At 40.5% G+C, this 22,865-nt stretch overlaps 1 long non-coding RNA gene and 1 other non-coding gene across 2 annotated transcripts; one reads left to right on the forward strand and one right to left on the reverse strand.

Moving 5' to 3' along the window:
- Window positions 1-298: 298 nt before the first annotated feature.
- LOC128629762 (uncharacterized) lies at window positions 299-2,484 on the reverse strand. The gene is made up of 2 exons (XR_008394147.1): window positions 1,935-2,484; window positions 299-1,637 (listed from the first exon to the last, which is right to left on the reverse strand). It is a non-coding gene; the product is annotated as an uncharacterized LOC128629762 (long non-coding RNA).
- A 2,346-nt stretch (window positions 2,485-4,830) lies between these two features.
- On the forward strand, window positions 4,831-4,912 carry trnal-uag (transfer RNA leucine (anticodon UAG)). Its single transcript has one exon. It is a non-coding gene; the product is annotated as a tRNA-Leu (tRNA).
- Window positions 4,913-22,865: the final 17,953 nt, after the last annotated feature.

Below are 22,865 nucleotides of genomic sequence, written 5' to 3' on the forward strand. Positions count from 1 at the left end.
GGCGTGAAACTCACTGTATAGTGATTTAAGCCAGTGTAGCGCCCCCGTGTGTCTGCACACACAGGAGGAATGAAAACACGCTTTGTCAGAGCACTTTTGAGGAAAAGTGACTTTCTAGACTTCTCACATTTTCCCCTTTATCATACATTATCATCATATAATGGATTTTAATGTAAACAATCCTATTTCGTATCATTTTACATCAGAAACCTGCAAAGTATATTATGTACAAAATGTCATATTGGAGCAGGTCACCGTCACGTATCGTGACGGAGCAGAGATAGGACGGATGCAAGTGCAGGATGAACAGTTGTTTATTTGAAAGAGGGGAAGGCAGACAAATTCAAAACGTGATCCAAAACGTAATCCATAAACATGCAAGAGATCAGGCGATTGGCAAACAAGCGTACACGGGGCAAGGCAGGAATCTAGGTCGTGATCACGGAAAACAGGGTCGATAAACAAAACAAGAAACGAACTATGACGAGGGACTGGAAGCGGATAATCCAGCGCGAACTAACTCTAAACATGAACCGTGACTATGACTATGACTATGATACGAGCTAAACTAACTCTAAACATTTAATCTTCCGCGTCGTGTGCTGGGAGGCGCGCAGTATATATGCGGACATGATCAGCGTCTAAACCGCTAGCAGCTGAGAGCAATTCAGACCCACGTGAAATCCCAGCCAATGACAGAACAGGGAGGAGACAGAAACATAAACAAAACACACGTGTCCAGATGTCATTACAGTCAACAACAGAAAAGCAGGTGCTCGCACATTCACGCTTAGAGCACGCTGCTTCAAGGGGGAATCGTGACAGAAACCCCCCCCCCGAGTGCCATGAGTCATCTCACTTCATTGGCGGCCCCGGGCCCCTGGGCTGAATGTCCCAAACAGAGCCAGGAAACTGCCCGGTGTTCTTGGCGGCGTAGGGAGGCTGAGCGACGACCGCAGCTGAACAGGGAGGCTGAGCGACGACCGCAGCTGAACAGGGTGGCTGAGCGACGACCGCAGCTGAACAGGGGGGCTGAGGCTCTGAGGTTACCAGGTGAACCTTGGGCATGGGCGGAGCTTGGCTGTGCGTGTCAGCAGACTCGGGTGTCAGCAGAACTTGAAATTACATGAATTTCTCAAAATAAACAGAAAAAGCAAGCAGAAATCTGTTTTTGCCTAACAACATTACATTTCAATTGCCCAGTGTTTAAAGGTGAAAATATACAACAAAACTGAAGTCATGCTGCTTAGGTACAGAAACTGTAACATACACAACACAACACCACATGAAATCTCTCTTACAAGAAATGCATAACACCATCTCTACTTGAGCAGATTATTTTTAAGTGAATGTACTCGTGCACTGCAGGCATCAGCTCCGATGTTCATGAACAGCCTCTGAATCACCTCAAAGGTGTATTTGAAGTTTGTGGGGTAGTTTATGTTACGTGCATAAAGCAATCCCATCAAGTTGACAAATGCATTTGGTACATCACCAAGATTGCGTAGAACGACAACTTCTTCCATTACAAGGGCTACATCACTGCAGTCACACGGAATAGGGTCCATCGCGTCATCCACAACTGTACTGATTCCAACAGTCACGCCCTTGATTAACTCTTCTTCAGAATCTGTGTGCTGCATTAAAAACAAAGACAAACTTTAAAATGTGCTTTCACACATACATCCTCACAAGCGCAGCGATTTAAGAACAGCATGAGTGAACCGATCTTAACTTTACTAGTCATCACACAAGATGAATTAATATCAGAAGGTGGAAAAAAATACAGTACAACGTCCTGAAATTCATCATCTCTCATGAAAATAAAACAAGGTAAACTCCATCAATACGTGGATATCAATACTCCATATCAATACGTGGACTTCCATTATCCGAATATCTTCCAACATCTTACTTTCCTCACAGACACTTACCTCACAGATCTGTAAGAACTGAGATGGATTCTCCCGCATGGACAGTGGCAGCCCCAGCAGTACTGCAACCCTCTTCCTGTGATTTGATGCCTCAAAAGTACAAATGTTTTATATTCAAATTATGCAGGACAAGAGAAATAGCAAGAAAGGAAATGACCACAGTATTTACAAAACAAGTACACTTGAAATAAACCTACTCACATTTTAATCCAGGCTCTCCAGTATGGCACTCCTTTCTGCGATGTCTGCATGGCGCCTCGAGCAGTACAAATACAGCAGCTTTGAGGCGTGTTTGTCAAGACCCTCATAAAAGGACTTGCTCAGGTCCATCGACACAAGTCTGGTGAATTCTGCGCTGATCTTCCGTCATTACAGAACAGTTCTATCAGTGCCTAAAGTAATTCTATGAGGAAAAGAAAAGTCATTCAAAAATGTAATAAACAGTGTACACAAGCAAGATCAGGACCAGAGTAATAGATTCTCACCAAATCTCTTGAGAAATTTCATGGCCAGCGGTTCATATACATATTGATATTGTAAGCAAAGCTAATCAGGGAGGATTACAGTGGAAGCAGGAGCATCAGAAAATGAGAGGTTATTATATATATATATATATATATATATATATATATATATATATATATATATATATATATATATATAAATAAATAAATTACGTTCAAAGACTTGCATACTTAACACAAGACAGTTCGGATCATTTTACTGACTCAGATCTTTGAATCTCGTTCAGCAAAATGAACGACTCTTTTTTGCATCATTTCGTTCATTTCAGCAGAATAAAGTTAAAATGTTACATGTTAAACTCCCCAACACCTCTAGTACTTACGCAAACATTGATCACATTTGGAATAAAAAATAAACTATAGGCTAATGCAACCGAGGCCGAATTATGAGAAACAGAAATGATTAATTAATTGTTTAGCATTAGCAGTCTGTTAGTTCACCTCCCGATCCGAGTCGTTCTTCTTTTGTCACGTCACATTTGATCAGTTCACGTCTCAAGTTAGTTAGACATAATATAGTACTATGAAATGTTTCTGACCCAAAATATTACGAAATATGATTGTTTACATTAAAATGCAAAAGTTGATGAAAAAGTATGATAAGGTGAAAAAAGTGACATTTTATGTCTAGAAAGTCACTTTTCATCAAAAGTACAATAACAAATCTAGTTCACTTTCATCCTGTGTCCCCTTACACACTTGTGCTCTTTATCCGCTCAAAACGCTATACAGTGAACGAGAAGGCGCTAGGAGCAAAGGAAAGTGGTTTTTCTAACAAACTCATATAATCAGTTGCCCGATCTACTCCAATTTGAATCTTTTCACATATTTGGACATATTATGGTACTATGAAATGTTTCTGACCCAAAATATTACAAAATATGATTGTTTACATTAAAATGCAAAAGTTGATGAAAAAGTATCTCTAAAGCGCCTGGACTCCACCAATCCACAGTCAGACAGATTGTGTACAAATGAAGGAAATTCACGAGCATGGTTACCCTCCCCAGGCGTGGTCAGCCAACAAAGATCACTCCAAGAGCAAGACATGTAATTGTCCACGAGGTCACAACGGATCCCAGGGTAACTTCTAAGCCACTAAAGGCCTCTCTCGCGTAGGCAAATGTCAATGTTCCTGAGTCCACCATAATGAGTACACTGAACAACAGTGGTGTGCATGGCAGGATGGCAAGGAGAAAGCCACTGCTTTCCATAAAGAACATTGCTTCCTGCATGCAGTTTGCTAAAGATCACATGGACAAGACCCAAGGCTGCTCGAAAAAACGTTTTGTGGACAGGTGAGACCAAACTAGAACTTTTTGGTTTAAATGAGAAGGGTTATGTTTGGGGGAAGGAAAACACCGCATTCCAGCATAAGACCCGTATCCCATTTCTGAAAAATGGTGGTGGTGGCGTTGCAGTTTGGGCCTGTTTCGCTGCATCTGGGCCAGGACGGCTTGCCATCATTGATGGAACAATGCATTCTGAATAATACCAGCAAATTCTAAAAGAAAATGTCAGCACATCTGTCCGTAAACTGGATCTCAAGGGGAAAGTGGGCCGCGCAGCAAGACAACAACCCTAAGCACACAAGTCGTTCTACCAAAGGATGGTTAAAGAAGAATAAAGTCAATGTTTTGGAATGGCCAAGTCAAGGTCCTGACCTTGATCCAGTAGAAATGCTGCGGAAGGACCTGAAGCAAGCAGCTCATGTGAGGAAACCCGCCCACATCCTAGAGATGAAACTGTACTGTAATGAGGGATGGGCTAAAATTCCTCCAAGCTGACGTGCAGGACTGTTCAACAGTTACCGGAAACGTTTGTTTGCAGTGGTTGCTGCACACCGAGGTCACACCAGATACTGAAAGCAAAGGTTCGCATACTTTTGCCACTCACGGGTATGCAACACTGGATCATTTTCATCAATAAATAACTGACCATCTGTAATGTCTTTGTCTGGTTTCTGTAATTAGGTTCTCTTTATCTACTTTTGATACTTGTGTGAAAATCTTACGATGTTTTAGGTCCCGGTAATGAAGATGTATAGAAAGCTCTAAAGGGTTCACAAACTTTCAAGCACCACCGTAAGTGGGATGTAAGGTCATGGCAGAGGAGCTCTTCCGCAAACACAACTCCGATGTGACCGTGGAGCATGGCGTCTTAAGCCTAGACGAATCGCGTCCAAAAGACCAGGCCTTAGCTCTGTCTTCAGCTGGAAATGGTTAGATGTCTCCGCCAGAGCCGGTTAAGCGAAAGGCACTCGAGTCTCACAACAGCCCATTTGTCGCGCCCATGCCAGATTTCTTGTTGTCCGGCGGAATGACCCGGTCACCTTCTTAGCACGGACGGGTTTACCACCAGGCCGGCCTGCGGGTAGCATGGCCGAGTGGTCCAAGGCGCTGGATTTAGGCTCCAGTCCCTTCGGGGGCGTGGGTTCAAATCCCACCGCTGCCACGGTCGTTAGCTCACGGTGGGTGATGTCTCGTCTCCAAAGGCTTCGCGCAGGTTTTTCTCCCACGCTTTCATGCTATACACCACGTAGCATGCTGCCTCACGAACGTCGCAATTCATTCGCCCCTTTTCCACAGTCGTTGTGTATATCCAGGTAAGGATAAAAGTTACATTTCCATCCATCCATCCATCCATCCATCTTCTATACCGCGTAATCCTACTCAGGGTCACGGGTAAAAGTTACATTTTCCAAAGAAATTTGGAAATTTTGAGTGAGCACCCTGTCTTATTTGAAGAAGTGCATGGACTCCACCAATTCACAGTCAGACTGATTGTGTAGAAATGAAGGAAAATCAATCAATAAATCAATCAGTCAATCAATCAGTCAGTCAGTCAGTCAGATGTTTGCTTATACTATATAAATAGGCCCCATTTGGTAGCATCTGTTGCTTACAGCCATACCACTCTGACAAAGCCTGATCTCAGAAGCAAAGCAAAGTTGGGCCTGGTTAGTTCTTGGTTGGGAGACTGAATGGGACTACTAGGTGCTGTAAGCTTTTCATTTAGATAAGTGTTTTAAGCACTTTACTTTCTCCTGACATTGAAGAATATTCATTACTACACCAAAGCAGCCTCCAATTCCGACAGTTTTCTCCCATACATGATAGATGAACTCTAGTGCTACATAGAACAACCTCCTGGAACTGATCAACTTTATTAAAATCCAGTGGAATTGGGCCATTTTCATGTTGTTTTCATATCCACAATTTTCATATCCAAATGTTCAGCAGTTACCATGAAACAGTCCATTTCTGAAAGTCTCCGTATAACCTGTTAGAGGAGATGGTGTGGAGTTCTCAAAAAAAAAAAAATTATTTATCCCAGGAAGTTTTCAAACAGAAACCCAGACAAGAAGTCAAGGCTTCCATGTTTTTTGACATCCTCAGAAAGATAGGTTAGCCCATGTACATTGTAGATAACAAATTCAGGACCATACAACTCACTAAAATGCTTTACAAATGACACTAGCAAACTGTGAGCAAAGTCATTAAGAATTATACAAAGAGTGGATTGGAGAGTATAAAGATAGCAACAGATAATTAAAATTGCTGTACATTGGTTATGACAGCACATCAAGAGAACCACTGGACTTGTGTATAACAGAAACTGTCGCAATTTTGTTGCTTTCCACCTCAGTCTTTCTGAGAATTGCCTGGGTTTCCTAGCAAAGTCCTCAGGAATATAACGTCTCAAGCTAACAAGTGTGTCTGAGATTATAACACTTTGGCGAGCAGACAAATGACAACATAAAGGCCCTGAAGCAAGCCATAAGTCCAGCAGTTTTCACATAACACCAAGACATACAAGGTGCATGTAATCATGTGGAAAGCATGATACCATGCCAATTCCTGCAGCTTTTAAAAGAGATGTTTCAGTATGATGGTCTTCATCAGACATGTTGATAAAAGACTCATCAGTCCTACGTGGGCTGTTGATCTCAGGAAAGGTCATTCTATGGTTGATGTACACACCAGACTGGATGCACTTGTCACAACCTGAATAACCAGTATGTGATTTAATTCCCTTTATAAAAGCTCTAGCTGGAGCATCACACAGGATAGATGTGACATTTAGGAAAAATTGCTTCCCATTTATGGCAAATCCCTTGCTTAACCCTTGCAGTTCACTGACTAGATCTTTCAAATTCATCAGTTTGTGATGTTGGCTTTGATTTACCACAGAACAGAGCAATGACAACTGGTTTCTTAGTATAACCCTGCAGTAACCCTATAATTGGCCAAAACTACAGAGACGAACTTTTAAACAGTGGTAAGACATCCATGTTCATTTGAAGTTCGAATTCATACTTCTCTAGAACAATAGACCAGATTCTTTCCATGGTTTTGGACAAAGCTTTAAGAATACCAAAATAATGATATGTGCCACCAGCAACACTTTGGATATTAGATGAAGTTATCTCGTCATCTTGCACTGCAGCACCAAGATCATTTTCTCCTAAATGACTTCCAAATGAAGTGAGCATTACATTGACTTTTTTACTGCTCTTTTTCTAACATTCCATCTATCCATAATTTTGTAATGACCTGTCTGGTGCTGGTTCCAGTGTTGACTGTCGCACATTTAAAATCTGTATCCCGTGTTTATATGTTTCTGTAAAGCTGCTTTGAGACAACGTCTATTGTTAAAAAACGCTATACAAATAAAATGGAACTGAATTGAAGTTACAGCGTGGTTTTGTACAACCAAGAATGAGTCTGTCTCCTTTTCCCTTTCCTTATCGACAGTAGGAAAAAAAACATACACATACAAATATAATATTTATACACATGCAAGACCATAAAAGGCTGCTTCAGTAAACAGTTAAAATGAAATATGCAATTAACCATTATATTCTTGGTTTTAACTAGAGATGCACCGATGTAAAGTCTTGCTTCATGCACAAGAACTTCCCGGTTCTCACACTTCATAAGAAGCACCCGAATCGCGTTGTAAATCGCGCTGCTCGCAGGTGAACTCTCGCGATACTCCTGGGCAGAACGGGAACTCACGTTCCTGCTTCTTAAAGGGCCAGAGGAAAATTTCATCCCTAGATGAGAAGGACATCTGTGCACACTGCATGGACAATACCCTTAATTAAGGGCTTTAATAACCAGTTTCACAATTGGAAGGTTGTCTTCTTTTTCACCTGGTTATTTATATATAAAAATATAAAGTATTTAGCATGTTTGTATTTAGGTACTTCTGTTTCTAAATAAATAAGCATTATGTCATCAAATCACAAGTCTGTTTTGATTTAATGGTCAGAAGCTGTACTATTTGACGAATAACCTAAAATCACAAACATGATACTTGTAAATAAAATCATGTCATATATGCAGTTTATTAGATCCTTAAAGTAAAAAGACAGCTAAATAGTGAAAAACATAATTGTTGGATTTATATGAATGCATGACAATAACTTGCTAATAGTCCATCAACTTAATTGGCATGTGCTCCAGTCAGTGTTGTTCATGGGGAATTTATTCTACAACTTCTACAGTTGTAGTGAACTTCTACAGTGAAAAAAACCCAATCCTTTAAAAAACAGTTAATGAAGCTGAGGCTCGAAGGCGGGTCGCTGGCATAGAAAGTCTGCTGTTACCGCTGCAAGTACCAGAAATCACTGACTGCAAAACTGTGTTTACAAGAAGAGTCACTGCAGTCATCAAAGTCGATGGGATAGAGATCTGCTGGGCTAGCGGTGTGGATGAAAGGGCTCTTGCTTCATTTTGTGCTTATTTTGTCTTCAATTCAACATATCCATCTCATTTGAAGAACACTCTGATTTTTCTTCAGCAATATGTTTTGAAACTTACTGTGGATGGTGACAAGCCTCTACCTACTCCAGTTACCAGAGTAATCAACCTCTTACAGTAATATCTGCCAAAAATGCCTCGTCTATTCTGTTGTCCTAAATGCTCTGGGAGAACGATTGTCAAATTAATCCAGCACATTGGTCTCATTCATGCACATGAGGCAAATTTTTCAATAACTTGTGGTCTTAATGACTGTCAGAGGACCTTTTCAAAGTATGAGTCCTTTAGATGTCATATTTACCAAAAGCATAAAGACACTGTATTACAACGGACTATGGCTGATGATCCTCAGCATTTGCGATGGTGCAATGACGATGGTGCTTTTGAAGTTTGCAATCCCCTCGGGTCTAAACGTAACAAGCAAAAACTGTGTGCAATCTACTATACAATTGGAAATATGGGTACAAAGTATTACTCTCAGTTAAAACATTCATTTAGCTTTACTTCCTTTTGTTATCATTATTATTCATACTGTGTGAAATGTCAGGATGAGTGGACTGTCCTCTCACCAGGTGAGGAGGTTGATTACCAGGCACTAGATATATACAATGTAGTTGACAAATTATTTATTAGCACTAGATATTATTGCTGAAGACAAAACAGCCCCACTTTATACTGATTTTACTCCTCACCCTTTAATCTATCTTTCTTCTTCTGCTCCTTATTGTTATTATTATTACTAGAGTAGTAGCCTAGTAGTATTCATCTTAGCATAGGATTAGGAAGTGATTTCTAAAAACTGTCACTCACACCTTCATGCTAACGCTGTACATGATGTCAATGGTTCACTACTCCTCTTTCTCTCTCTCTCTCTCTCTCTCCATAGATACTTACAGGGACCCTCGACTTTAAGTCTTTTTATTGCAAAAGCAACTGCTAAAATAATTATGTGCAGATGGAAAAAAAAAAACGTATTAGGTTAAGCAAATGTTCTGAGTTCTTTTTCCTAGCAGTTTTTGTCATGTATATGTATTTCATCAGCGCTACTATGAGTTTCTTTTTTTTTCCCCCCGGTAACAATAATATAGCCTTATTCTGTTTACTCAGAAAGACTATAACTTTATTTACAGTTCCGCTCCTTAACTTCAGTCACTTCCTCACTGAAACCTATAATCAGAATAACTCCAAAGCCTAAGGTCTAAGCCTAAGTCTCCACTCTAAATCATGTGTCTAGAACACAGGCTCTGAACTCTTATCTAACACATTTAGTGTTTTATCTGCTCTAAAGCACCCACCTCAGCTCGTGCAGGCCGCTTAATTAGGTGATGACTTGAATCAGGTGAGTTTGGTGCAGGTTCTAATTGAACATCCTCAGGAGTGTAAAGAAGCCTCTCTCTAATATCTTTCTTACCGGTTCAACTCCAACTTCATCACCACCCCAAGAAAGCACTGCATGTTAGTAGTGTTCAGGGTCAGTATCTAAACTGATAGTCTATTCACACACACTAGCACTAATACACTTCACATCCAGTATTTCCTTCTCTAATGTAGTGGGTTCACTGGTAACAGGTTTGTCTGATTAGTATTCTGTTAACAATGTCGGTGTGTTGGTTTGGAGTTGTAGTTTGTGTTTGCCATGTTTGTAGTCTGAGGTGCATTCTGGGAAACGGAGTCGCTGGTTTGCTGTGACATGACAATGACACTTGAGAGTTTACTGTTCAAGACTCAGAATTACTATACATTACTATAATTAGCATCAAGCTGCACATGACATTTTATGAAAGTAGTACTATGTTTTTTCTCATTTACCGGTACCTCATACAGTCAAAAGGCTATTAAATTTTAATTATTTTCTTAAAAATAAAATAAAAAAATGTAAAAACTGAGTTGTGATTAGTTGTGAAATTAGACAACACTTGCAGACTCGTCCTCTGAGGTGAAAAAGGTTTATTACAGAAAGATGGTTAATACAGCATAGAAGAAGTATCCCAGAAGACAAAAAAATTTACATGATCATCCTGTTTACAACGTTTCAGCCAGGCTCTTAATGCATGCTGTTACCTTCTTCAGCATCAGTGAATGTTTGCACCTTTTGGAATAGTCCTGTACGAGTCCCTCGGTTGTCCTCAGTGTGAAAAGATGGATCGGAACATCATATAACCCCTACTGGAAAGGGCTAAAATATGCAGGAAAAGCAAAGTATGAGAAGGACCTGGAGGATTTTTCTGAAGAACAGTGGGCAGTTTAACTGCTCAGGACAAACAAGGGACTCATGAACAACTATCATAACACATAAAAAGAGTCCTGGATCATTCAGGTAACGACACACAGTATTAAGAATCAAACGTGTGTAAACTTTTGAATGGGGTAATTTTGATTAATTCAGCTATTATCTTGTGGACTATATGTAAACATCTGTTATGTGAAATAGCTTATTCATGGCGGTACTAAATAAGAAACTTAGGATTTTTATGATCAATCTTATTTTGTAAAGAGTATTAAGATTTTGTAGATACTGCAAGTGGTATGTAAACTTCCGACCGCAACTGTATAGCCACCCAGCTACCAACACACACACACACACACACACACACACACACACAAATTCAACCATTTAAAAACAGCAAGGACTTTTATAAACAATCAAAAATAGACTACAATATGTACATTTTAACAAATTAACAAAGACACCACAGTTAAAACACTCTAAATACCTTCTTTTTGCAAAAGTTTTCAAAAGTCTTCTCTTGCGCCCGCACTCTCGATCTGATGCCAGCTGGAGCCACCTCTTCATGGTCCCCTCAACCTCCATCTCTGCAGCTTTAGCCGTGAAGAGGTTTCTATGAACATTGGAAGAAAGCAATGCATATCGTAAGCTTATTATGAATCTTAAGCATTAATTACATTTATACCATGGTCAGTGTGAATATTGGATTCTGAATGGCTGGAAGGTGTGCATTATAACTGTTTATTGCACAGGTAGTTCCAGTCAGTTTGATCACTGTGAGCATTTCTAAATCAACGCGCAGCCTACATGCACACACAAACACACACACACGCACAGACACTCGAGCATACAGAGACATTCGTGAACACACATTCGTACACACAGACACTTCTTGCCGGTGCTGTCTGCAACTTTGTCTGCAACAAAAAAAATAACTTTGCTGGTAAAAAGTTACATTATATTTCTCAGCAATGAGGTGTTACCATCACTGTTTGTGAAGTAATTCAACTCTCAGTTTTACTACACTACTGCTACGCAACACTGACTATGTTTACATGGACAGCAGTAATCTAATTATTGACCTTACTCTGAGTAAGATAATAACGTGAATAAGGTGTTTACATGTGTCGCGCCACGCCGTCCGACGTCCCTCCAGAATTTCACGCATCAACATACAGTTCGTCTTCGTTATGGTATAGTATACAGTTTTGGGTGTTTTTATTTAATTTTTTTATGAACGCTTTAAGCGCAGTTTTTTTTTGTCATGCTGTACGTGCAAATAGACGACTGCTTGAAGCTGTGAGCTGCATCCCAAACCGTGCACTTAGCGTCTCTATAGTAGCCGAGATAGATGTATTTTCCCCATTACAGGCCTATAGTCAGCAAGTCTGCGGATTGGGACGCAGCCGTGCTCTCTTGTTCGCCGTAAAATGTTGAGCACTGCCATGTGTGTACGTGTCCTGTCGCAAAATGCGGTGAAAACTCACATGACGTTAATAATGTGATTCAGGTGTTTACATGTCTGTAATACACGTTGATAATGCGACTGAAACAGGAGTACTCGACATGTCTTAATTCGATTAGTGCTTACTTCGAGTAACTTGACTTTAATCAGATTAAGGTAATTAAAAATTGCTGTTTACATGGTAGTTTCTTAATCAAAGTATCGTCTTAATCGGGTTAACAGTGGATTATTGTTGTCCATGTAAACGCACTGACTGACTGCTGAGAGGCACATGATGCAGGAAATTCATACATGATTAATCTCTCTGTCTCTGATAGATATCTGTCAATTCATTCAAATAAATGTAATCTCATCACACTACTTTATCTCTGTGTCTGATTTATATCGGGCAAAATTCCAGATCTAACGACCTAACTAATAGAAATTAACTGTCATTTTAAACTTCTAATCAAAGTTTGAGCTTCTAAACCAATGACAGCTTTAACGTTATTAATTGTGGAAAGACCATGGTATAGGCGGGTAATCCATGGCTAGGTGTGCATTAAACGATTTGAACGAGTGGTGCATTTCCTCCACATCATGCACTAAGATCGTTTAATGCACATCTAGCCGTGGATTACCCCTTACATATCATCTTAGAGAGACAGCTAATTCTGTATGTAAACAGATATACTTACCAATCACGACCTCTCCGAGTTGGAGAGCGGACAGTGAAGTCTTTCCATTGACTCCCCTCCAATTGAGATTCTTTGCCAGGGAGTTAGCAGTCACCCTCTTCAATATGCGCCAGGTGCAGTCACGCACATCCACCCCGTCAATAAGCGCCAACCAGTTTACCCGAAACCGATGATTTTTAAAACAATAATATAATATAAAATATAAATAATTAATAAGCATGTATTGCCTTGTCAACTGTGTCAGTGCTTCTCACTACTCCTGCAGTTACCCTGCCCTGTGTGCTTTCCATGTTTTCCTCCTCTAACAAAGATTAGGTCATAACTGTTCCCTCATTTCAAAGTGGTGTTGAATGTTGTGCTTTGAGTACGAGAGTGTCACCTTGAGAAAACAAACACTCTCAGTAGCTGTGTAATTGTGCAAGCAATTGTTAACAAAAAAAGAAAAAAAATTCTCACCAGATTTTGCTTGTAATCTGGGCTCTGTTGCATCCTTTGTTCCAGACTACGCAGTTGAGGAAGATCTTGCAGGGCAGTAAATCTTCATCAGTATCCAAAGACTGCACCTGGAACACCTGTAGTTGAAGCAAGCTCAGTGGTTTGTTGGTCCAGCACCATCTATAATTTAGTCAACACCTCCCTCAGCATGGCTATGGTAAAGAAGTTAACAATATTTACAAATGATACACACTACAAAACTGTACAACTCCATCCTCAGTCTTATTCCTAACCTACACAAATTCCAGTAAGATGGCTGAGTGGAAATCACGGTTAATTAATACCTACAAAAGAAAGTCAATCAGAAAGCAGAGAATACTTGGTACTGCCGGTACTGAAAAAAAAACTTATCGTATCATTCTTTTTAAAATTTTAGTATCAACTTGGTACAGATACTTTTGACATCACAACTTACCAATTACAACATCCTTGAATTGCAGGGATGCCAAGGATATTGTCCCATTCATTTGTAACAGATAGCTGCACAGTGACAGGGGCGGCTGTGGATCAGGTGGTAGAGCGGGTTGTCCACTAATCGTAGGGTTGGCGGCTCCCAGCCAGCATGGCTCCACATGCCAAAGTGTCCTTGGGCAAGACACTGAACCCCAAGTTGCTCCCGATGGCAAGTTAGCGCCTTGCATGGCAGCTCTGCTATCATTGGTGTGCGTATGGGTAAATGAGACACAGTGTAAAGCGCTTTGGCTATAACTGTGCCATTTACCATTTTACCATTTAGTGACGCAGAAGCGGAGTCTGTTCCATTCCGTGGTGTTTTAATTAACGGAAGTAAAAAAAAAGAGATGAAGAGAAGGGTGGGGTCTTAGGAAGCAATAAAAAGAACAGGTGACTAGGTGAGAGAAAGCGGGACGCGGAAATGAGAGCCAGGTGGGAATGGCGGAACTGATGGTGTGTGTTTGCCAAGGACCATGCTAATGCTCTTACTGTGGATTATAACCTTGTGGATATTGATTCAGGAGGCTGACGAACACTTCGGGAATATTCTGCCAAGGTGAATAAACGAGTGAGCGGAGTTTTGAGGGTTCGGAGGCACATCACGGGTTTGAGATCCTTTCTTTAATACTTTTGTGTAGAAACAGTATGTTTAAATCGTTGGATGTTACTGTCTGTAAAGAACTCTGAGTGTTAAGCGGAATCTGACTGCTCTTTCCCATGCTTTCGGGTTCACGAACTCCCGTACGCCTAAATCACCGCCATTGAAGTGCAGCTTTAAAGTGAACAACTTTTTTGCTTTGGTTAAGAATTATTTTGGGGTTAAATTTATTTATTATTTTGGGTTTTTTTCTGCCTTTTGTGTGTGAAAATTTTCTTGTATGATTAGAGCCTTGTTTCCTTATGGGTGCGTTTATTAATCCCACGTAGGGGAACTTTTTGGTTTTCATTATTTCGGTTTCTATGACTGAAACGATCTGTATTTTCTTATGTTTATTGCATAAATAATAATAAACTTATTTTGTAAGAATTGAGTAGCCTTATTCTGAGTGATGTCCAAATTATAAGTTATAAGTGACTGTTAATTTGAACTGTCTGGCATCCAAACCCCATAAGGTACCACGCTACAGAGTGGCGCCCAAATGGGGACCGAACCGTAAGATTTAGAAAGTTTAGTTGGGGTACTGAAATTAACAGACTTGGACATTTGCGTTATTGATGGACTTGACCATTGTTAATTATTGTGAAATACAGTGTGTACATATATTTTCAGTTTTTCTGGTTGGTGTTTCCATGAAATGTATGGTTATGGAGAACATTCAGGAGTCTGTGTAACTACTTGCTGCTCTGTATTGTTTCTCTTCTTCCCTGGCCATGTCTACCCCTACCCCTCGAATCAAGCGAATCATTACTCTTGTCTTCTTGATGAAGGAAAGAGCCAGGCTTCCACATTCAGTGGAAAAGCAGAAACTGCCTGTGATTTTGCAAGCAGCTGTTATCTGCCTTGCTACAAAAGCTCAATGGAACAGAAACCGCTCCCAGCCTTTTTCGGGCGTAGACCTCTTGCTGATAGGTGAACTTGGTGACCAGTACTTTACGGAAAATTTCCCAGTCACGTTCAGAGTCTTATTGAGCAACGAAAGAGCCAGGCTTCCATTTTCTGTGGAAAACCAGAGACTCCCTTTCATTTTGTAAGCAAATGTTAACTGCTTTGCTACAAAAGCCCCAAAAAAGGAAATCTGCTCTGTCCAAGGTCTCGCTTTCCGGCTGTTCCTAGAGGACCTGATCCTACAGTGATGACAACCGGTCAGTTATTAAAGCAAAGTTCAAAATTTCTAGCTTGTTTCCGCCCAGTCTCGAACCAGGGACCTTTTGCGTGTGAAGCAAACGTGATAACCACTACACTACAGAAACCACGACAGAAGCTCCCTTTAGCTGTTGCCTATGGTCTGCTGACGAAAAGAGCACATACTTAAACTTTGTTCAGCAGCATTGACTTGCCCAGCGTGGTATTGGTGGTATAGAGGTGAGCATAGCTGCCTTCCAAGCGGTTGAGTTCGATTCCTGGCCAATGCATGGATTGTGCTTTATGGTAGTTGGCACAAAAGGAAGGAATCACCTGTCTGAAAATAAATGGGTCAACCTAATGTGCCTTAGGCCTCACACAACTCTTTCTGCTTCCCACTTGAATTCTTAGTGCTTCTTTACTGTTTGTAAACACAGAATATCCAATATGACATGAAGTGCATTCACACTTATTTACAGTTAATGAGCTGACTGACACTGCATTGATTCCACAAGGGAGGTATATGTTGGTGTGTATGCACTTAGGTTCACTCTTATGCAATTATTTAAATGTTCATCTGTCAGTCTTGTTCTGAATTTAGATTCTATCACGTTAGAGAGAGATAGTTTGTATATATTGTAACCATAGTTTTGACAGGTATAGGTCAAAGGTCAAAAAGATACACATTCTAACTCTCTATATCTAGATCAAAGGTCATGATCATAAAAATATGAATAGTTATGTTAAATCTGGATCACATCCATTCGTGACCATATATGGTGCTGCCATGTATGTTTTTCCGCCCCACACGTTGCGCACACCTGGTACATCTTTTCACATAGAATATGAAACTCTCTGTGGTAGGACATAAAAATATATATAGTTTTGTTAAATCTGGTTCACATCCAAATCGTGACCATACCTGGTACGACCATTTGTTCCCCCCCACCCCACCCCACCCCACTGCACCCCACGCCACACAGACACAAATTGCATACTCATGATTTTCCTCTTCACATAGAATATGAAGCTCTCTGTGGTAGGTCATAAGAATATATATAGTTTTGTTAAATCTGGTTCACATCCAAATCGTGACCATACCTGGTACGGCCATGTGTATCCCACATCCAAACAAAAATATCACACACACACACCCACACACACACACACACACCCACACACACACACACACACACACACAAACACACACGTGCATGTACAGACAAACGCATGCATACGAACCTGCTTATAAAAGTCGAGCATCCCTCTAGGCTTTATAATACTCTGTACTTAGAACAACGTGTGCGATCTTACAACATGGCTGATGTTTGTCCTAACGCGCCGAAAAAAGCTCACCCTTTTTTGGGAAGAATATAAAAAATGTTAGAACATGAAAAGATTCAATATTGGGTAATGTCAAACGGATGTACAGCCGGGTTTTTTTTCGATGCAGAAAAAGGAACCGTTTTGCTTTTCAAGTTCTCGGTCCCGGGACACATCCACTGGAGCCGTGCTACAGAGAACGTAACTTTTAACAAAGGTGACTGGAAAAAGTTCAGAAAATGGTGCAAGGATTTTGACTACATTGTTAGAATGGATTTCTTTTCCCCGGATGCGTACAGACGTAAATGGAACAGTACGTCTCTTCAATGCAAATACTGTATCAGAGCAACAGATTTCTCCAAGAACCAAGTTTCACTGCACTGTGCTGCTGTATTAACCGGTGACAACGCCCCTGATAACAAAGAGAATTGTGAAGTGAGGTATGACCGAACCAGCTGGCACGATCTGCAACGCTACTTCCGGCAAATTGATGAATTATTCCAAAAAACTGGAAGAGACAAAGAAATGATGCAAATAAAAAAAAGGCTAGAAGTCTTATTCTGAGATCGTCAATATACTATTCTTGATCAGAAACTCCACCTCCCCAAGACTCCTCCCACACGCTATATAAATGAGTCTGATTACATATCGAGCCAAAGTATTCTGAACGTCAACCAGCAATATGTCTTGTGAAATCAACCCCGTTTTCTACACCTCTGATGCAACCCTGTATGCTGCTGCTGCTGCTGCTGCTGCTGCTGCTGCTGATGATGATGATGATGATGATGATGATGATGATGTGACCAGTTCGGGTTTTGAAGATGGTGAAAACCTAGGAAAAAGAAATCTGACCTATCTGACAACGAACGATGAAGCCGACGGGTGTATAACCAACACTGTTCTAACCATCATACGTGCTGTTACGGGGGAACTGCTGGACAGAGTTATCCAACAAGATCTGAAGGACAACTGTCACGGCTGCGCGATCGATCACCCCAGTCAACTCCAACACGCGTGTTTGTTCGATCCTGAAGAGTACTATCTACACCTAAACACCTACCGATTGCTGAAAAAACTGTTTAAACCATGGTTCAAGTACACATTGGCAAGAGGTCTGAAACTGTGTGGAATCAAACACACTCCTTCCCTGGAAAAAATTCAAGGCATCGCTGAAGCCACCGTGTGTGAATGGCGAGACGAGCCTCACATCAAAACCGTGCTGAACGAGGTCAAGGAGAAAACCAAAGACGTTTTCAACGAGCAAGTGTGCGAAGACGTTGTAGATTACTGGAACTTTCACTCATCTCTGGAACCTGCTGAACCATCGCATACATGGGAAACCTCAAAACAAGCCACGTCTATTCTAACTGCGAGAAAAGGCTGAAGCCGATTAAAACAAAAATGCTGAAGACATTCGTAAATAGCGTGTGTCCTTAACACATAGGTGTGTAACAAGTTTTTTTTTTTTATATATGTATTGCTGAATCAATTGAATGTAAACTAAACATGTATCTAAACCTGCGTGTGTTTAGAATGGAAAATGTTACTTTGATTGAATATGTAATACCTTACTCACGTGTTCTGAGATAAATGCTTATTCTACACTGGTGTTTGATCATTCTTGTCTTGACACTCGAAAATGACTGAACGATTGATGAAGAATATATATTATACACCGTCAGAACCTGGTTCGTACAGTGGTGTTGAGAGTTTGCAAAGAGCTATTGTTGAGAAAATAGGTAAAAGAGCTAATGATACTGAAATAAAAAACTGGTTAGCAGAGCAGGATGCATACAGTCTACATAAACCAGTATCTACAAAGTTTAAAAGAAACAAGGTTTTTGTGAAGAACATCGATGAACAATGGCAAGCTGATTTAGTCGATATGAGCAACTTGTCAGAGAGTAACGACAATGCGAAATCTGTGGGCGCATCGCGTAATATATCCTTTCTCCTTCGGGATGGAGACCTGTGTAATGAATTCAGCAACGGGAGGGTTTTTTTCAATCGCTCAGACATTTGTTGTCGATACTTTAAAGTTTTTTCTTCTTCTTCGGAACATACACAACCGGTTTCTCCCCCGGAAACAACCCTGAACGGAGACGAAGTTCTTCTGGCGTTTGTGCTTTCAGGTCAACAAATAAATACCCGTAAGGTCTAGAGACGGCATCGAGAAAGCATTCTAAAAAATACTTGCTGTTACCCGGATACATTTGACGAGCCAGTATGCTGATCTGTAATTTATCTCTAGGGTTTTTAAAAAGAACCATGTAGTTTGTGTTCAGGTTGATTGTTCTACTGGTCTTTCCTTGAAAAAACAAGTTTTGAACGAGGTAGATGACGCTCAGATTTCTGTGGTGTGTGTATTTTGTAAAAGCCTTTTCTACTTCGTCATTTTTACTGGCGGTTTCCATCAAGTCATCGATTACCAACAAGTTTTTTTTATTTGGAGGAAATAGTTCGTCATCACACAAAGAATCAGGTATTCCTTGAAGAAAAATTATTTTTATTCTGGTCAATAATTCATCGTACAGAGGCTGCCAACACGTATAACACCAGACAATGTTTTCCGGAACAACCGACATTGCCTCTTTACAGTTTTCCAACAGCATTTTGATAAAAAAAGATTTTCCACTATTACTCGGTCCACATACGATACATGAAAAGGGAAGTTGCATCCTAGCGTCAAAAGCAGTCACGTTCATATTTTCCTTTACAAAACACATCAACAGAAACTATACACACCTATATACAAGAATAGTCTTAATAGCCGTAAGGGAGAGTTGTAAAATCAGATAATAAAACACGCTTATCGTACACAACCCTGAACCTTTTCAACTGTGATTTGTTTCTCAAATGAAACCCCTTTTTATCTCTCACGATTTGGTTATGCGTGGTTACGAGATGACCTGTATGATCCGGATTTTTCACTCGCTCGTCCACCAGTTCTGTTAGTGATTTCAAATTGACAATTTCAGAATTGATATAATTTAAAGTAATGCCTTTAGCTTTCATGGTTGTTTTTCCTTTCATGGTTTTGTAACCGTAGGTTTTAGGACCTGCGCTTACAAATTCCACGATTTGATCGCCATCATCTAGTTCGCTGGTAAGTCCACCCAAGTAATCGCTTAAGGGTGGCATCCAGTCACCTTCCTTACTTTTAAAAATGACGCTATCTGTGTCTGTGTACAAACAACGCTGATCCAATCGATCCATCAAATTGTACAGCTCAAGCCTAGCGTACGCTGTAGTGAAAATGCCGATGAATACATTAGCGTTTAGCGGTTTAATCAATCTCTCGTCTGCGTAACGCCACTGTACCATCGCCACCTCCTCATTCAAAAAAGAGAACTGACTCACATTATAAATATCGGAGAACATGAACTGTAAAAACTCGGCAGGATCTCGAATTAAGGTCGTGTTAGATCTGTCTGGTCTTTGACACATCTTACCCCACAACGAGTTTAGTGCGAGTTTAGCCACGGATCTTTTGGCAGGATTAACAGTGATAAATTTCGGATCCAACGTAATCCCTTCGTTCTCCTCATATTTGCGAATGTACTCACGTTTAGATGATTCATCAACGACCCAGGACGGATAACCTGAACTTTCCTGTTTGGTCTTGAGGAACATTTTAATATATCTCGTAAAAAGCTTATCAGACCTTTTAGGAAAGTGCCACACTTCAAACACTTTTAGAATTTTGTAACCTTTTTCGACGGCTTTCTCAATTTCGATAGATGCCCATGTTCCGATAAGAGCTCTCTCCTGAGCCGTATGATCGCAATGTTTTAACTGATGTTCGGCACACGTTCTACATAGAGGAAAGAGGAGTTTGCTTTTTACACGAAATGGTAGAACAGGTGCCCACAGACCCCTAGGTGGTAATACCTTTGCTTTAATGATACCGAAGTAATTTTTCAGAGGTTGAAAGTCACGATAAATGATGATAGGGTGATCGATCGGGTATGTCTTTGTCTTATTTACGAATGGGTAAAGCGATATAAAGTCGAAATAATCGATTCTCTCACCGGGTTGAGCTACATAATGCAAGTTTAACGCGTTTGTTCGACCGCCGTAAAGAGCATCTCGAGGGTTTAAACGCTCAGGAAAGTCAAAGTCTTTTAGAAAATTTTGCACGAGATTGTCGTTTTTCTTCATTTCATTCCACTCGTGTTCCCACATCAGAGTGACTTGCAAATTGAGAGTGTCTTGCAAATTCTTAATTCTCTCCATCGATTTTTGACGGATATCTCCGAAGGTTGCGTTTGATTTGGTAAGAGGATGCGGGGTCATTGAGGGAAAACACTTTTCACAGCCGTGATAAAAACACCCAAGAAACTCAAAAACCTTACGGTTTTCCCCTTCCTCACAGTAACCATCTACGTAATAGTTACCGAACCTGACTTCACCTTCGTTCAACGCGTGGCGAATGGGTAGGTTTTGCGTTTTTGAAACATATTCGAGCCATTGTATGGAAGGTGTTGAGAAAGATTTCTGAGTGGTGATGTAATTATCAAGAGGCGGAATAGCTAAAGTGTCTTTACGCAGGAAGTTGGTTCTAAAGATTTTCATGCACACAGATGCGATCGTTATGCATTTAAAAGGATCGACCTTTGTACTATCCAGAATTTCTTGTCTGAAAGCTATACAACCCTTTCTCAAAATTTCTACATCGTTCACACAGTATTCCGCCATCTCTTTCTTGAAATCAAACACTTTGTCAGAAACCGTTCTGTACCACTTAAAGAATTCTTCTCTATCCTTAGGCATCATGCCATCTACACCATAAAACTTAGGGTCAGGATACGGCCCTACGTAATCCTGATGTTCTACGGTGTTCCAGAAATGGGGAAAATAGCCTTTCTTGCTTTCCGAAAAACCCATGGCTTTTGGGATGCTACTCAATTTCATGGGTAAGAACGATAGACTATCAATGTAGGACTGACGAAACGCAGTATCGATGAAACACAAAATTTTACCGCCTTGCGCTATGATTTCGGGTGTGATTCCTTCTTTCACTAAATGGTTTAACAAAAGGTATGAATCGAACCCTCTAGCGTTATGGGCTATAAACTTGTATCCGTGGTATGCATTACACCGAAACTTTTTAAAGAAGGCACTGACGCAATCATCCCCTTCAGCCACCCACTCCTCACCCTTAAAATCAATACAGCATATGAAATTAGCTACATGTGTTCCTGTTTCCTGCCTAGTCTCGAAATCGTAAAACACATAATCCGTATTTTCGCTTTCTTTCCTGGCCCTCTGTATAAAACATCTATGCTCGATATCCTCATCGAGTTTTTGGCCACAGAGTATGCATTTCGAATGGGCACATACGTGATTCTCTCGATTAGAAGGTTTATCCCTTATCACACATTTACATTTACCGCAGTAGAATCCCGTTTCACACATAGAATATTCGCCTTTGTGCGATTGAATCTTTGCTTTATGCCTCTCGAAACAGTATTGGGAGCTACACAGTCTCTGACACTCTGGACATTTAGTAACATTCTTAGGGTGTTTGTAACAATCGGGGTCGTGACAAACGTTGCAGCTATAAGCGCATTTATGCTTCCATAAAACGTCAAACCCCGAATGGCAGAAATGACAAACATGACTCGTTCCTAAAAGTCCGTTGATACTTTTAACCCCGTAATAGTGGTTGTCATGTAAAAACAAGTAAATGTTTTTTTCGTGGGGAGTCTTGCTAGTTTGAAAGAAAGAGTATCCGGCTTTGCTAGCAGAACAGTGTACGATTACGATTTTGCAATTCAAATGTCTCTCAAATCTCGGTACGTCAGCGAAGCTGACAGCGGTGTTTACGGATAATCCCACATCGTGTTGTAATTTTCTAGCGATTTGTTCGGTTTCAAAATCATTTTTTTCACGATTCAAAAGTTGGCTAACACACAAGGCGAAGCACATGTTGTCTCTGTTGTGAAAAATGTATAGATGCTGCATTTTCTTCTGCAGGGTTTCTGATTTGAATATATGGCCTATTTTCCTTCTAATTCCACCACCCCGAGGTGGTCGAACGATTTGGACGACTATTTCAAGGGTATTATCGGTAAAAATTTCACGTTTACTCTGAATTGCATTTTTGAGCATGGTCAGAAAAGAACCTAAATCGATGACACCATTGTCTAATTGAACGCGTGACGAAACATTGATCGTATCACCTCTAATTTCAACGGTGACTACATCCTTGGC

This window comes from Ictalurus punctatus, unplaced genomic scaffold (genome assembly GCF_001660625.3).
Source record: "Ictalurus punctatus breed USDA103 unplaced genomic scaffold, Coco_2.0 Super-Scaffold_100, whole genome shotgun sequence".
NCBI lineage: Eukaryota > Metazoa > Chordata > Actinopteri > Siluriformes > Ictaluridae > Ictalurus > Ictalurus punctatus.